The sequence below is a fragment of the Bubalus kerabau genome, chromosome 17 (genome assembly GCF_029407905.1).
Source record: "Bubalus kerabau isolate K-KA32 ecotype Philippines breed swamp buffalo chromosome 17, PCC_UOA_SB_1v2, whole genome shotgun sequence".
NCBI lineage: Eukaryota > Metazoa > Chordata > Mammalia > Artiodactyla > Bovidae > Bubalus > Bubalus kerabau.
This window is the reverse complement of record NC_073640.1, coordinates 10,053,476-10,066,818: the sequence shown is the minus strand read 5'-3', so window position 1 is coordinate 10,066,818 and position 13,343 is coordinate 10,053,476. Positions and strand designations below refer to the sequence as shown.

Sequence of the window (13,343 nt, the reverse complement as noted above, 5' to 3'; positions counted from 1 at the left end):
TCCTTGAGGCCACAGTGAGGAGGGCGGTAACCTCAGCAGGGACAGCCTCATGTAAAAGGCTGGCCAGCACAGAGTGCGTGACCGCTAGCCTGGAGGCTGCAGGCCCTCCGTAGCCACACGGCCTCCTTGCTATCTGCTAGCCTTTTTCTTTCTCGCTTCCTGTCTCTTTCTCCTTCCTCTTTCTCCCTCCCTCCCTCCTTCTTTCCTTCCTTCCTTTCCTGTTTCTTTGCTTTCTCATTATCAGACGTGGATGACCAAGGGCCAGGAAGACCCTTTTGGAAACTGCCCCATGCTTTGCCTTGATGTGTGGAACTTCACCCAGGAGGCATCTAGACTTCTGGTTGAGCCAGCTGGACGCTTTCCCTGCCCAGGGTGATTTACATCGTTTGTGTGCAGACTGACTGAGAGGAACTGTGCTACAGGAGGGTGAGGAAAGAGCTTGGAGCCAAACAGAAATTATAGTCTAGTGACCTTGGAGGGTTTTCTAAACTCTGATTCTGCTGTATCTGATAAACACAATGGAGAAAGAGTGTAAAACTAAAAACACTTGCTTCGTATGATTATTATATAAAAGAGATAATATGAAAAAGCAGTACTTGATTGACACATTCTAGGCGTCTTATAAAAGGTATCAATTCTTTTTTGTTGTTAACTGCTTGATCTCTCTTCTATAGTTAGGGCACACCTGCCCCCTATGAGACCTGGGTATAGGTGGGCTCACTCATCTGGTCTCTTCAAGACTTACAGAAGACAGTTTGGCAGCTTCTCAAAAAGTTAAACATGGAATTACCATATGATTCAGCAATCCCACGCTTAGGTATATCCTCCAAAGAGCTGGAAGCCAGAACTCAGGCAGGAACTTTTGCACCAGTGTTTTATAGCAGCGCTGTTCACACTAGCAAAGAGGTGGAAATAGCACAAATGTCCATGAACGGATGAATGAGTAAACAAAATGTGGTCTATCCAAATGATGGAATATTACTCAGCCTTAAAAAGTAGCGGGATTCTGGGTTGAGCTCCCTGTGTCCCACAGCAAATTCCCACTGGCTCTCTATTTTACATATGGAAGTGTATGCGCTTCCCCTGCCGCTCTCTCAGGGCCTGCCGCCCTCTCCATCCCACACTGTGTGCCCAGGTCTGTTCCCTAAGAGGGAGGGGACGTGAACACGTGAGGCTGATTCATGCTAATGTATGGCAGAAACCAGCACAATATTATAAAGCAATCATGCTCCAATGAAATTTTTTTAAGTAGTGAAATTCTGATAACACTATACAACATAGATGAACCTTGGAAACAGTAGCCTAAATGAAGTAAGCCAGGCACCAAAGGACGGTTATTGGATGATGCACTTATATGTGGTGACCTCGTAGAGACAGAAAGTAGACTAGAGGTTACCCCGGACTAGACGTTCCCTGGGGGAAGGAGGAGTTACTGTCTCATGGGTGCCCAAGCTCTGTTTGAGATCATGAAACGTTTTGGTAATGGATAGTGGTGTGGGTTGCACACATTGTGAATGCAAGTATACAACTGTATACTTACAAATCATTATAATGGCCGATTTTGTTGTGTGTATTTTAATCTCATTAAAAATCACCCCCCACCCCCACCTAAGAAAATCCTAAAAAAATAAAGCAACAACCATACCTGTGCCTGTGAGCTACAAAGGTGAAGACCCTGGTGCACCTCCATTCGTGGGTCAGAGACCCAGCTAAGGTAGTTAATCTCAAAATATAGTTAAGCTGTTCTAGCACAGGTTGGCTTTCCGGGATGGGAGGCAGGGGTGACCAGCATCAGTGGTCCTTTTTCTCATGTTCCTACAGGCACTGCTGTCTTATCGTTAATCTCACTGGCTTCAATGAGATAATTAATTATTAACTGTCCCTCGGACCACCAAGCCCATCAAGGGCAGGATCCTGCCAGGTCCCAAGATGAGTTGGGTCTCGAGACATGTTCTAGTTATGCTCCGAGCTTTGCCTCACATAGCGCTTGCGTGTTATGTAGTAATTGCTCGTGCAGGATCTCTCCTCCCCCACGGACATCACCATCCATAAGGAGAGACGGCATGTCAACTCGTTCACTGCTGGATGCCAGTAACACACACATAGGAGAGACTCCAGATGAAATGTTTAAGAAAATGAATGCGAAACTTGGTCTTCTTCAAAAAAAAATGTCCAGAGAGAGGTTTGGTTCACCATTCAATCCCCAGCTGCTAACACAATGTCTGGAAGGAGAGGATTTAGTTGGGGTTCTTTGATTGTAAGCAACGGAAGCCAACTCTGATGATCTGAAGCATAAAATGTGAGATGTGTTGAAAGACACTGGGCAGGTCACAGATTACAGGGAAGAGATGGACCACCAAGACTTGGAAAGGCCAGTGGCCTCGAATTCACAACCAGCCTCTTTAGCACAGAGACACTGGAAATGATTTAGCTGCCTTTGCTTTTGGACTGAGAGAGTGTGCTCAAAGTTTACATTTCTGAAAGTGAACGAATGACTTCACTACGATCTTAGCAGAAGGAGGAGAATGGGCTCTGGACAGACAAAGCCAAAGGTGCAACCCGTGGTCAGGAGACTGTCAAGGAAAGAAAATGCAAAAACCAAACTTGGAAATGCCCCATCCAGTGACGATGGAAGGGATAATGTCAGGACTGTCCTCACCCCTGCCCCCCGCCATCATCTCCGAGAAGCCTTGAAGACCGCCTTACCCCATCACCCTTCCTGTTCCCAGATACTTAGAAGCTTTGAAAAAGTGCCTGCGTCAGGCTGAGGAGGCCACAGTTGAACCAAGCAAGACTTTTCTGGCCCAAACATAGAATGGCATACGTGGAAAACCCGAGCCCTGCTGGAATCCTGTTACAATATGTGAAGAGCCAGAGCCTCAATTATGGGTACTCTGAGGGCAGAATTTCAGACTTTGCTCTGGCTTTTGTCAGCTTAAGACTCTTAAGGTAGTTTACACAGAGATTTGTATGTCTGAATTTTTCCCTGGCAGGTTCTCATTATAACCTAGATAACACAAACCCCAAATATTTGTGGTTGGCAACAATGAGGAATGTTCAAGTTGTCTGACATCTTCTAACCGTGCAGATCACCTCCCAGGATCAGCAGTCAGCCCTGAGACAAAGAGACACAGAAGGATGGTGGGAAATTTTTCCATGGTTTGTGCAGAGTCTGAGTTTAAACTTCTCTAACACCTTTGATCTCTCCCTCTGTCTCATCTAAGCCACACACACACACACACACACACACACACACCCCATACACCCCAAACCTTTTTGCCCTCCGAGCTAAGAAAGGACAATGTTGCTGTCTAATCACCTAATCTCGCATCACTAACTAATGCCTTCCAACAGTACAGGAGAGGAACGGGCCATCTCAGTTTGCTTTTTGCATTTTCTTTCCTTGGCAGTCTCCAGGCCATGGGTTATACCCTTTGCTTCCACAGCAAGCTGGTTTCAGATCTTCCTGAGTTGAGCAGAGCCACCAGACCACGTCGGTAAACAGAAGACTGTTTACATAAAAAATATAGATTTCCTTTAAGCACTTGGCTTAAGCCTTTAGTCAGTCGTATTTATGTTATTATTGTTTATGTTCCCAGAAGTCAGCAGGAGGATGGCCTTGCTGCAGTTTATGCGGTTTCATGATTCACACTTGATGAGGCAGCTATCTTGCAGGGCGGGGATGAGGCGGGGGTTGGGCAGAGTCAGGGAAGCACTGAGAAGATTAGAGCAAGCCCACTTGTGGGATCCATGGCCTTAACGTGATGGTCCAGCCAAGGGCCCGGGGATTTCTGAGTCAGTCTTTCAAATTCCCAGACATGTTTATCAGTTTTGAGTTTCAAAACGGGCCCACCCAGAATAAAGTTCTGTTTGCACCTGAAGTTTCATTTTGGCTGCATTTTGGGGGATTCTCCCCGATTTCCAAGCTCCTTCCCCAGCTGTCAGCCCGACAATGTGCTCGGCTCCTCCACCGTCTCTCGGGTCCTGTAAGCACCCGGCAGTGTCCTGCGGGGCCAGCCTGCAGGTGGCCGCTGGTGGAGCCCCTTCTCCGCACAAGAACTGCCCATCCTGCCGTGTCTCTGGACTTCGGTGGGAGCGGGTGTTGGAGAAGGGGCGCCTGATCCCCAGGGCCATAGGTTTGCCAGCATGGAAACTTGGTGGGTCATCCCGTGAGCTTTCACCCATGGCATGTCCAGCTCAGGGCCACGTTAACGAGTTCAGAGCCAGATTTCCAAGACAGGATGAGCCCTAGTAAGAAAGAGGGCACACTCTCTTTTATGAGCTTTGAACAGAGTGGACAAGAACCTGCATTTAGGAGACATTCAGATCTTTTTTGTTTGCTTGATTCTTTGTTGTTTTTGTTTTTAAGACCTCACTCTGCTTCTTGTTAGCCCTGTGGCTTTGGGGAAATTTCTTAACCTCTTTGTGCCTTGATTTTCTCGTCTGTAATTGAGACGGACTCTGTACCTCATAGGCTTCTGAGAGGATTAGATGAGATAATGAGTGGAAAGCACTTGGCATAGCAAGTGGTGAATAGTACATTCATAATGCCTAGTAGCAAGATATAAAAAGTATTTTTATTACTAAAGGCAGCTAGCAGAAAAACAGAGAGAACAGAGAGGCTTCTGAACCAGGAGGAGAATAAGCCAGGAGGAATTTCCTGGGCCAGCCATGTTGCCCATGGAGGTGTGTGTGTGTGTGTGTGTGTGTGTGTGTGTGTGTTGTTTATGGCTTTCATGTGAGATGCTGGGAATATTTCAAGGAACTTCAAGTTGCCAACTCTCCTAGGAGCTGTTTGAGAACCAGAATGCTTAGGGTATATATCCAATTATGGATGCCTTGTCCTCTCAGACCACAGAACCATCCTTTAATCAATTCTTCTGGGCCTCACATGCCCTGGACCCTTGATATTTTGACTTGGAAGCTTCCTCTGATTAAACCTCTGGTCACATGTGGCCACTAGATTTGAATTAGTGTTTGGGGGCAATGTCTATTATCAAAGTCGGCTGACTATAACCACCAGAACTCTCCTCTGAAGCTAAACCATTTGTTCCATGATTCCTTTATTACAAATATTTGTTGAGTACCTACCAAGTACCAGGCTTCATACTTAGTGCTGAGGATATTACAGTGAGTAAAACATACAAAACTTTATCATCATGAACATAGATTCTACTAAGGGAGACAATTATAAATGATCATAAAAAGAAATACAGAGTCTAGCTTGTTGTCAGTGCTATGCAGGAAAACTATAAGTTTCTACGAGAACATGTGGGAAGGTACCTCAGCATCTGGGGTGAGGGTTGTCAGGAAGGTTTCTCTGTGGGAAGAATGTTTGAGTTGAAAAATGAGAAGGAATTAGCAAAGCTAAATGGGCTGGATGGAGACTGAGAAGAGCCCGAGGGTGTTCTGGTTGCCTCCTGCTGTGTAAGAAATCACCCTGAAATGGTAGTGGCTTCTCACAGAACTTCAGTGAGAAGTTCCCCCAGTGCTGTGGTTGGCTGGGCTCAATTGGGTGGAATTTTGCTCGGGTTGCACATGGGTGTTGACTGGGACTGGACTGGACATCCAAGGCGGCTGTTCAGATAAGTGGCTGTTGCTGGTTGTGGGTTAGGAGCTCAACCAGGCTTGTTGACTAGAGCATCTCCATGTGGTCTCTGGGCTTACCAAAGCATGATGTCTGGGATCAGAGTGGGAGCATCCCGTGAGAGGTATCTGAGGGGTCCAGGTAGAACCTGCAAGACTCTGTATGACCTGGCCTCAGTAATTCCAGAATGTTACTCCTCTCTCATTCTGAGGCAGTTCAAGAGAGTTGCCAAAGCCAGCCCAAACTCAAGGACAAAAGGGAATCAGATTATACTTCCTGGTGGCAAGAAGGCATCAAGGTACAGGGAGGAAGGAACCACTGGAGCCATCTTGGGAACAAGTTATCACGCGTGGCTTTTGCCCTTGCTGTTTGTTCTGTCTGAAATGATCCTTCCCAAATATTCACATGATCTGCATTGTTTAGCTCTCAGCTCAAAAGATCTCCTCATTTGAAAATAGCTCCTCCTGAAAAAGGGCTTCACTGACCTTTGTATCCAGTCACTTTCTCTACCATGACCCTGTTTAATTATTTTCATAGTACTTATATGGCAAAATTATACCTTCATTGGCTCATTTGCTTCAGTCTTCTCACAGTGATCCTTGTCCTCATATGCCCATGAAGCATAAGCTCCGTGAGGTCACGTCACCACTGTGTCCCCTACCAAAGTGCCTGACACTTTTGAGTGGCTCTATTGAGTGAAGGATGAGGACCCAAAGCAACAAGAAATGGCCCATTCAGAGATCCTGAGGCAGAAAGGAAGCACGTGATCCAAGGCAACGGTAAAGCCACACACGTTGGCACACAGCGGCGAACAAGCAGCCACTGGCCAAGGGGCTCAGAGCAGGTCTTGCTTGTCCACAGCCAAACTGATCCAGCCCTAACCCTGGCCGCGATTTCTGAAATGCAAGTGTACTGACTTTCTGATATGTAAGCACTCCTGTTTGAATGTATCTGTGTGGCCAAAATTATTTATTCCATGGATACTTGGAACCCACTGAATTTGGGCTATTTCTTACTCTTTCCAGATATAACCAAAAGAACAAAACAAAAACCAAACAGACAATTGAGCCATGGCTTATGTTTTGAAAAGTTTTGTCCTTTTCCAGGTAGATACCAGGACTTTGTTTCGGTTATTTCTTACAACATGTCTATGAGGCTCATGTTTTAAACCCCTCATTTTAGTGCAAAAGATGACCCTAAGAACCCAGGAAAGTTGCTTGAGGTGCTCCAGCCTGATCCTCGTAGAAGCTGGGTTCAAACAGAGGCCTGCTTTACGTCAGAGCCCCACAAAGTTTTGGGTAATGGCCCAAGATGGAAGGAGAAAGAAATCAGGGAGATGAATGTCTAAACCAAACCCCAGAATGATATATTTCCCTGTGGCATTGAATTAACTTGCTGAGCCCCGTGATGAGTGGCCAGCTCTGATTATAAGGCAAGGATCTGATCCCTGCCTCAGTTATGACTGAATGACCACTAGTTAGGAATCATGGAAAGGTCCAGATGAAGGCATGGGATGAGGAGAAGGCTGCTGGCTGCCAGAGATGGAGGCAGAGGCCATTATAAGTGACGGCACTTCAGTCAAACCCAAACCGAAGCCACCAGAACATCATGTACACAACCAGGGCGAGGGGAGGGGAAGTGTGCTTGGGCAGTGTGTTGGCGATCCATCTGCCGTTCGCAGGCATCACTCTTGGTGAACAGAAGCGGGTGTTTAAGTCACCCTGGAGGGCTTCCAGCTGGTTGTCACTTACTGCCCAGCTCCAGGGCCCTCCCTACTAAACCTGTCTGAACCATGGTCATTTCCGTCATTTTGTGTGCTTGAGTAGCCTCTCACTTGATATCTCAGTCCATTCTTGAGCTATTTTTCTCTTTATTTTTGCTCCATATAGGGAAAACTTAAATACATTTTTTAAAAAAGGAGACGGCTATAAAAACTTTCCTTAAGCCAGACCATCTGTGTTGATGGAAACTTCAGCCTTTTGTCTGGGAAAGGAAATTTCTTTTTCTTCTTTTCTCCCATTCTTTGGGAAATCCATGGAATGGAAAAAAAAATACCTGCAAAGGAGAAAAAAAAAAATCTTTCATAGGAGATCTGGAAATAAGAGAAATTAAGATATCTAATGAACATTTCAACTCAAATATAAAGGGGGATACATTGAAGAATTCATATTGGGCTTGGACACTCACTTCTTACCTAGGTCGTGTGCGGCTAAAGCCAAGATCAACTTCTCGGAATAAATTCTAGGTAGGTTTGGAAACTGAGAAGAAAAGAAGAAAAAAGTGGTGGGTGGGAGGGGAAAATGGATTCAGCTAATGCTGCCCATCATTGAAGCTGGTCTTCTTGGCCTCGTCTTTTACTGCAACACCCTTCGAGGTAACTAACTGTGACCTCAGCTGAACCCCCACCTAACAGATGATACTCAGAGCCTTTAACCCCAGTTCTTGCCGGCCCCAGATCCTCCTCTGGCTCTTTCTTGTTCCCATCTTTGGCACTAAGGCTCACTCTGTGAATGAATCTACTGAGAATGGACTGCTGAGGTAACAAGAACCTCCGCACCCATGGGACCGACAAGTCAACAGCTGACGAAAGTCCAGTGGCTGCTCTTAGCAGTGATACGTTTGAACTCAGGCATGGATGGGAATTGAAGTGTCTCATTTTCTCACATCTGTTTAAAGCAAGCTATGGGTGGGCTTCTCAGGTATGCTAGTGGTAAAGAACCCACCTACCAATGCAGAAGACTTAAGAGGCATGGGTTCAGTCCCCGGGTCAGGAAGATCCCCTGGAGGAGGGCATGGCAACACACTCTAGTATTCTTTCCTGGAGAATCCCATGGACAGATGAGCCTGGCGGGTTGTGGCCCACAGGGTCACAAAAAGTGGGATATGACTGAAGCAACTTGGCATGCGACTTGGCACGCACGCATGGGCAAGGTGTGGTTTATGCCTGTTTTATAGAAGAGAAAATTGAGACTCAGGACTATTAACCTGTCTAAGGCCACCCAGTTCTTAAGTGGAAATGTGATTCTAGTCGAGGCCTCTCTGACTTCAGGGACTGAGTCCGTCAGTCACTTAAAATTGACCATAATGAACATCTAGCTGGAGGGAAGATATAACTTTATTCATTCATTCATCCATTCACTGTGTACTTATTTGAGAATTGCCCGCGAGGCTCACCAACTGACTTCCAGGCCCCAGGCTGCAGAAATAACAGAATAATAACAGAAAATAAAAATAATAAAAAATAACAAATAATAACATCTACCCTCACGGAACTCCTGGTCCACCTGAGTCTTTGCCACTCAAACAGTGGTCCACAGATCTTCATCTCTGAGTGCTTTTTAGAAATGTGGGGTCTCAGGCCTCACCCCAGAGTCCAAAATTAGAATGTTCATTTTAAGCCTGTCTCCAGGCCATTTGAGAATTCTAAAATTTGAGAAGATGAATAAAACCTAGAAGCAAGGCAGATGGAGCAGTGGAAAATGGAAAGTGGCCGTGCAGGCAGTGGGCAGGCTGTGCGCAAAGCATGAGCTATCTGAACATGGTCAGGAAAAGTGGGTGATAAACCAGAGCAGGACAGGAAGAGCAGGGAGAGAAATATTTGAATCCGGGCCAGACAGCTTCGGTATGTGGGCATGTCTGCCTCTCACTGGCTGCCAGACCTCACCCAGCCTCAGTTTCCTCAACTGTAAAATGGGGATAATATTAGTATCTGTTTCACAAAGTTGTAGCAAAAAATGAGCCAGTCTCTGTAAAGTGTGTCGTAGAGAACTTGGCATATGGCAAGTCCTAGGTGTATTGCGTATTGTTGTCGTTATTATTCCTGTGAACTGGCTGCTCTGAGGACTTCCTAGGTGGGGTACACTGCCTTCTCGAGGACCTGCAGCCGAGTAGAAGATGAAACAGGCACGTTAGCTGTTGAGACTGAAGGCAAAAGCCCAAGATACTTTCTAAATCATCCTCAGAAAGGAGCCCAAGCATCACCTCCTCTTAAAACATTCCATGTATTTATTCTTACATTTTTATTAGTGTTAACAATGTCACATCTAATTACATAATTACCTATAGATAACGTCAGGAAAGAAAATAGCCAGTGTTTACTGCACATCTGTTACGTGCACACGTGCTGTGTAAAGCCCTTCACAAGCATTGCATGTTGTGTGCTCAGGCACTCAGTTGTGTCCCACTCTTTGAGACCCCACGGACTGTTACCGCTCAGGCTCCTCTGTCCATGGAGTTCTCCAGGCAAGAATACTGGAACGGGTTGCTATTTCCTACTTCAGGGGATCTTCCCAACCCAGGAATCAAATCTGCATCTCTTGCACTTCCTGCATTGGCAGGCAGATTCTTGAGCACAAGCATCACCTGGGAAGCCCACCTCAATTTAATTCTCTGGAATCCCTATGAATAATCTCACCTCCAACTTCACAAATGGGGAAATTGAGACTTGGCAGATAGACAGGAAATCCATCTGTTGATGCTGTTGTATGGTGCAGGCACAGGCAGGGTGCTAGAGGGGCAAACAGAGGAGGGGCCGTCAGATGCTCAGCCCCTCCCCAACTTCTCTCCACCCACATCTCAGTCGCCCGTCGCCTCCTGCACCCATTTTTATCTCTGTAGTGAACCAGGTTCTAAAGATGTCCCCCGCAAAAGATTCTCACCCCTGATCATTTACTAAAATGCTAATCTAGGAACTGCTGTGAAGAGGTTTTGCAGATATAATTAGAGTCCCAAGTCACCGTAACATAGGGAGATTATCCACTTGGGCCTGACCCCATCAGATGAGCCCTTTGAAAGCAGAGACTTTTCTCTGGCTATCGGCAGAAGCGGAGTCAAAAAGTTTTAAAGCACCAGGAGGACTTGACATGCCATAACAGGCTTTGAAGATGAAAGAGGCCACATGATGAAGATCCTGAGAGGCTTCTAGAAGTTGAGAGTGGTCCTACTAACAGCCAGGAAGGAAGCTACCCCTTAGTCCTGCAACAGAGAAGAACTGGATTCCACGAATAAACTGAATGAATTTGGAAGGAGACTCCTCCCCCAAACCTCAGCGCCCCACCGGGCTGACACCTTGACTCTCGCCTTGTGAGACCCTAAGCAGGAACTCCAATGAGCCCACCTGGACTTCTCACCAGTGGAAACTGTCAGGTACTAAGAAGGTGTCATTTTAAGTGGCTAAATTTGGGGGAGTTTGTGACAGCCATAGCAGATGAACACAATCTCCATCCATGAACACATCACAGTATATCACACTGTTGGGTTTTCACTTCACAGCTCTTTTGGCTGCGAAATCAAAGGACATTGTTTCACTTGAAGTAAATGTAAAAGTGATCGAAGCGTGTTTCTTGAAAGAAAGACTGGGTGGGGGCATAGGTTTTTCTTCTTTTGACATCATGCTTCCCTGACTCAAAGTTCAAATTCTTCCCTTAGTAGTTGTCTGACCTTGAGTTTTTCGATCAGTCTCTCCAGGCCTCACTGTTTCATCCATAGAACTGGGATACTCATAGGGTTGTTAGGATTAAGTGATATAATACTCATAAAGCCCAGCACACAGTGATCACTGGATAAGTGTTATCTGTACATGGGATCTTTACGTGGGTGGGTTAATGAATGAATACATCCACAAAGAAGAAGATAAGACCATTAACATCATCACCATTAACACAGCTCTCAAGTTTTGCAATCCAGGCATGTTTTGTACTAGGTCAGATCAACACATATTCCCAGATCCATAAAGCTGATGGATGAGTCTCACAACAGATCCTGGAATACAAAGCCAGATCCTAAAAGAAAGATGGACAGTCCAACTGGAGACCCGGAGAGCCACAGGGCTCATCTGGGATGCCTCTGCAGGTATTGGAACCACTAACCCTTCAGACATCCAAACTGCTACCCCTGGGACTAGGCTACCCACAGAGGGGCCACTGAATCACAAGACTCCCATTCCTTCAAACTGGTTGAGCCAGCAACTCCAGGTGGACAAAGTCAGATTTAACTCTAGCCTCGTTCCCGGCATCTATTCATTTCAAGCCTCTCCAAGGAGCCAAAGGTAGAAATCTACAAACATGTTTCTGTTTTAACTGTGTATCATTCCATCTTTTTAATTTTTCTAAAGGAGAGGTAATCTGGACCAACGTTGGTATGGCCTGTCGTTGTTGTTTTAAAATCTACTTTTTTTTTTTTCTTTGTCAAAGACACATGCATCATAAAAGAAAACAGTTTGTCACTGGAAGAAAAAACAAATATTTCAGGTCAACCCCCAGTCCCGTGCACAACAGTAACTGGATTTTATTAGAGCTGGGTATAAGCTGACATCCTAAAATAAGCCACATAGGGAAAGGAGGAGGGTTTCCTCCACGCCCAGACAATGACTAGCGTCTCTCTTGCAATTTCCCCCCAACCAGCTCTTATTTGCAGAGGCCCTCATGCAGGTACTGTTGTGGCCACGCGTTCCGGGAAACAAACTCAGTTAGAAGGATGATGCAGATAGTGGAGTGCAGTTTAGTACACCGGCAGGCCCAAGGCAGAGTCTCCGCTTAGCCAAGGACTCCGGCCAGTTTTTGTGAAAACCTTATATACCCTAAGTGTACGTGCCCAAACCCACCTCCCCAAATTCTCTGAAACTAGTCTGAACAAAGGAAAAGAAAGATACAATCAAAGTTAACCTGTGATTTATATGCCTTAAACCCGTGGTTCGTACGCCTTAAGTCTGGCCAAGTTAACAGTGGACAATTATCAATAGGCCTGTGGTCATACCCTAGTAAGCATAATAGAGTTTATGATTCTATTTGGTTACATGGATAATTAGTGTATTCTTTTAGGCGATGGAAAGTCTAGATACGAGCCCTGGGGCTCTTCCATCCGCGGGCGGTGGGGAGGGTCTGGTTTTCCAGTTGGTTTGCCGTTTCCATAGATACTGGGCATAGAGCTCAAGTCCACAGCCCGGCCCAAGGTGGAGTCCTGCCTTCAGGATGGAGCCTGTTCTGTTTACTCCTTCAGTACCTCTTTCTACCTTTCTTCCCCCAAGTCCCTATTCTCTAGTTCTGGCAAGTTAGGAAAGATCGTGGCACGCTGTGGAGGAGGAAGCTGGAACACTTGTAAATAACCAGCGGATGCAAAGATCCAATTCAGCTGAAGGGAAAAGGAAGAATGCAGGGTGCGCGTGGTCCCTGCATGGGTGTGCATTCAGGGTCTGGAGCACAGAGGAGGGGACAAAAGCAGAGAGGGCTGGTCAGAACAATGGGCCGTCACAAATGCCACGTTATGTAACTGGGTTATTTGAATTCACAATTGTGAAGGCCACAATTGTAGGAGAAGGCCTGTCCCCCCAGCCCCGTGGTGGGAGGAAAGCAGGCTCCTGTGCCCCCACCCAGGTGCCTCGGGAGCCGGCTCTGACCCTCCCTGTTAGGCCAGCAGCCGCCACTCAGGACAGAAGGGCAGGGCTACTCCTGACAGCACGGAGGTGCCCGGTCACTGTGAAGTAGTATCTTTGGGTATTGGCAACAGAAAAAGGCAATGAGCCCATCATACACCTTTCCCCAAGCGGCAGTGGGCCATTTTGAATGACCTGATTCTTTCCATTCAGTGTACGCTCCTTGAGCTCAAATGGTGTTCTCTAGAGAGTGCTGTTCCACAGCAGGGTCAAGGTGTATGGACATGGATTTGCAGAAATTCATAGCATTGCAGGGAGGCCACAGAAGCTTCTTGGGAGAGCTGAGCTTTGAACACAGCTTGGCTGTGGTCAAGGTAAAGACATTCA

General features: G+C 46.3%; 1 long non-coding RNA gene across 1 annotated transcript in view; it reads left to right on the top strand.

Annotated features, from left to right (window-relative positions):
* The first annotated feature begins 10,409 nt into the window (after positions 1 to 10,409).
* LOC129630846 (uncharacterized) overlaps positions 10,410 to 13,343 on the top strand; it is a 29,604-nt gene continuing 26,670 nt past the window's right edge. The window contains exon 1 of the long non-coding RNA XR_008703781.1: positions 10,410 to 10,732. This is a non-coding gene — a long non-coding RNA (uncharacterized LOC129630846). The remainder of the gene's footprint in view (positions 10,733 to 13,343) is intronic.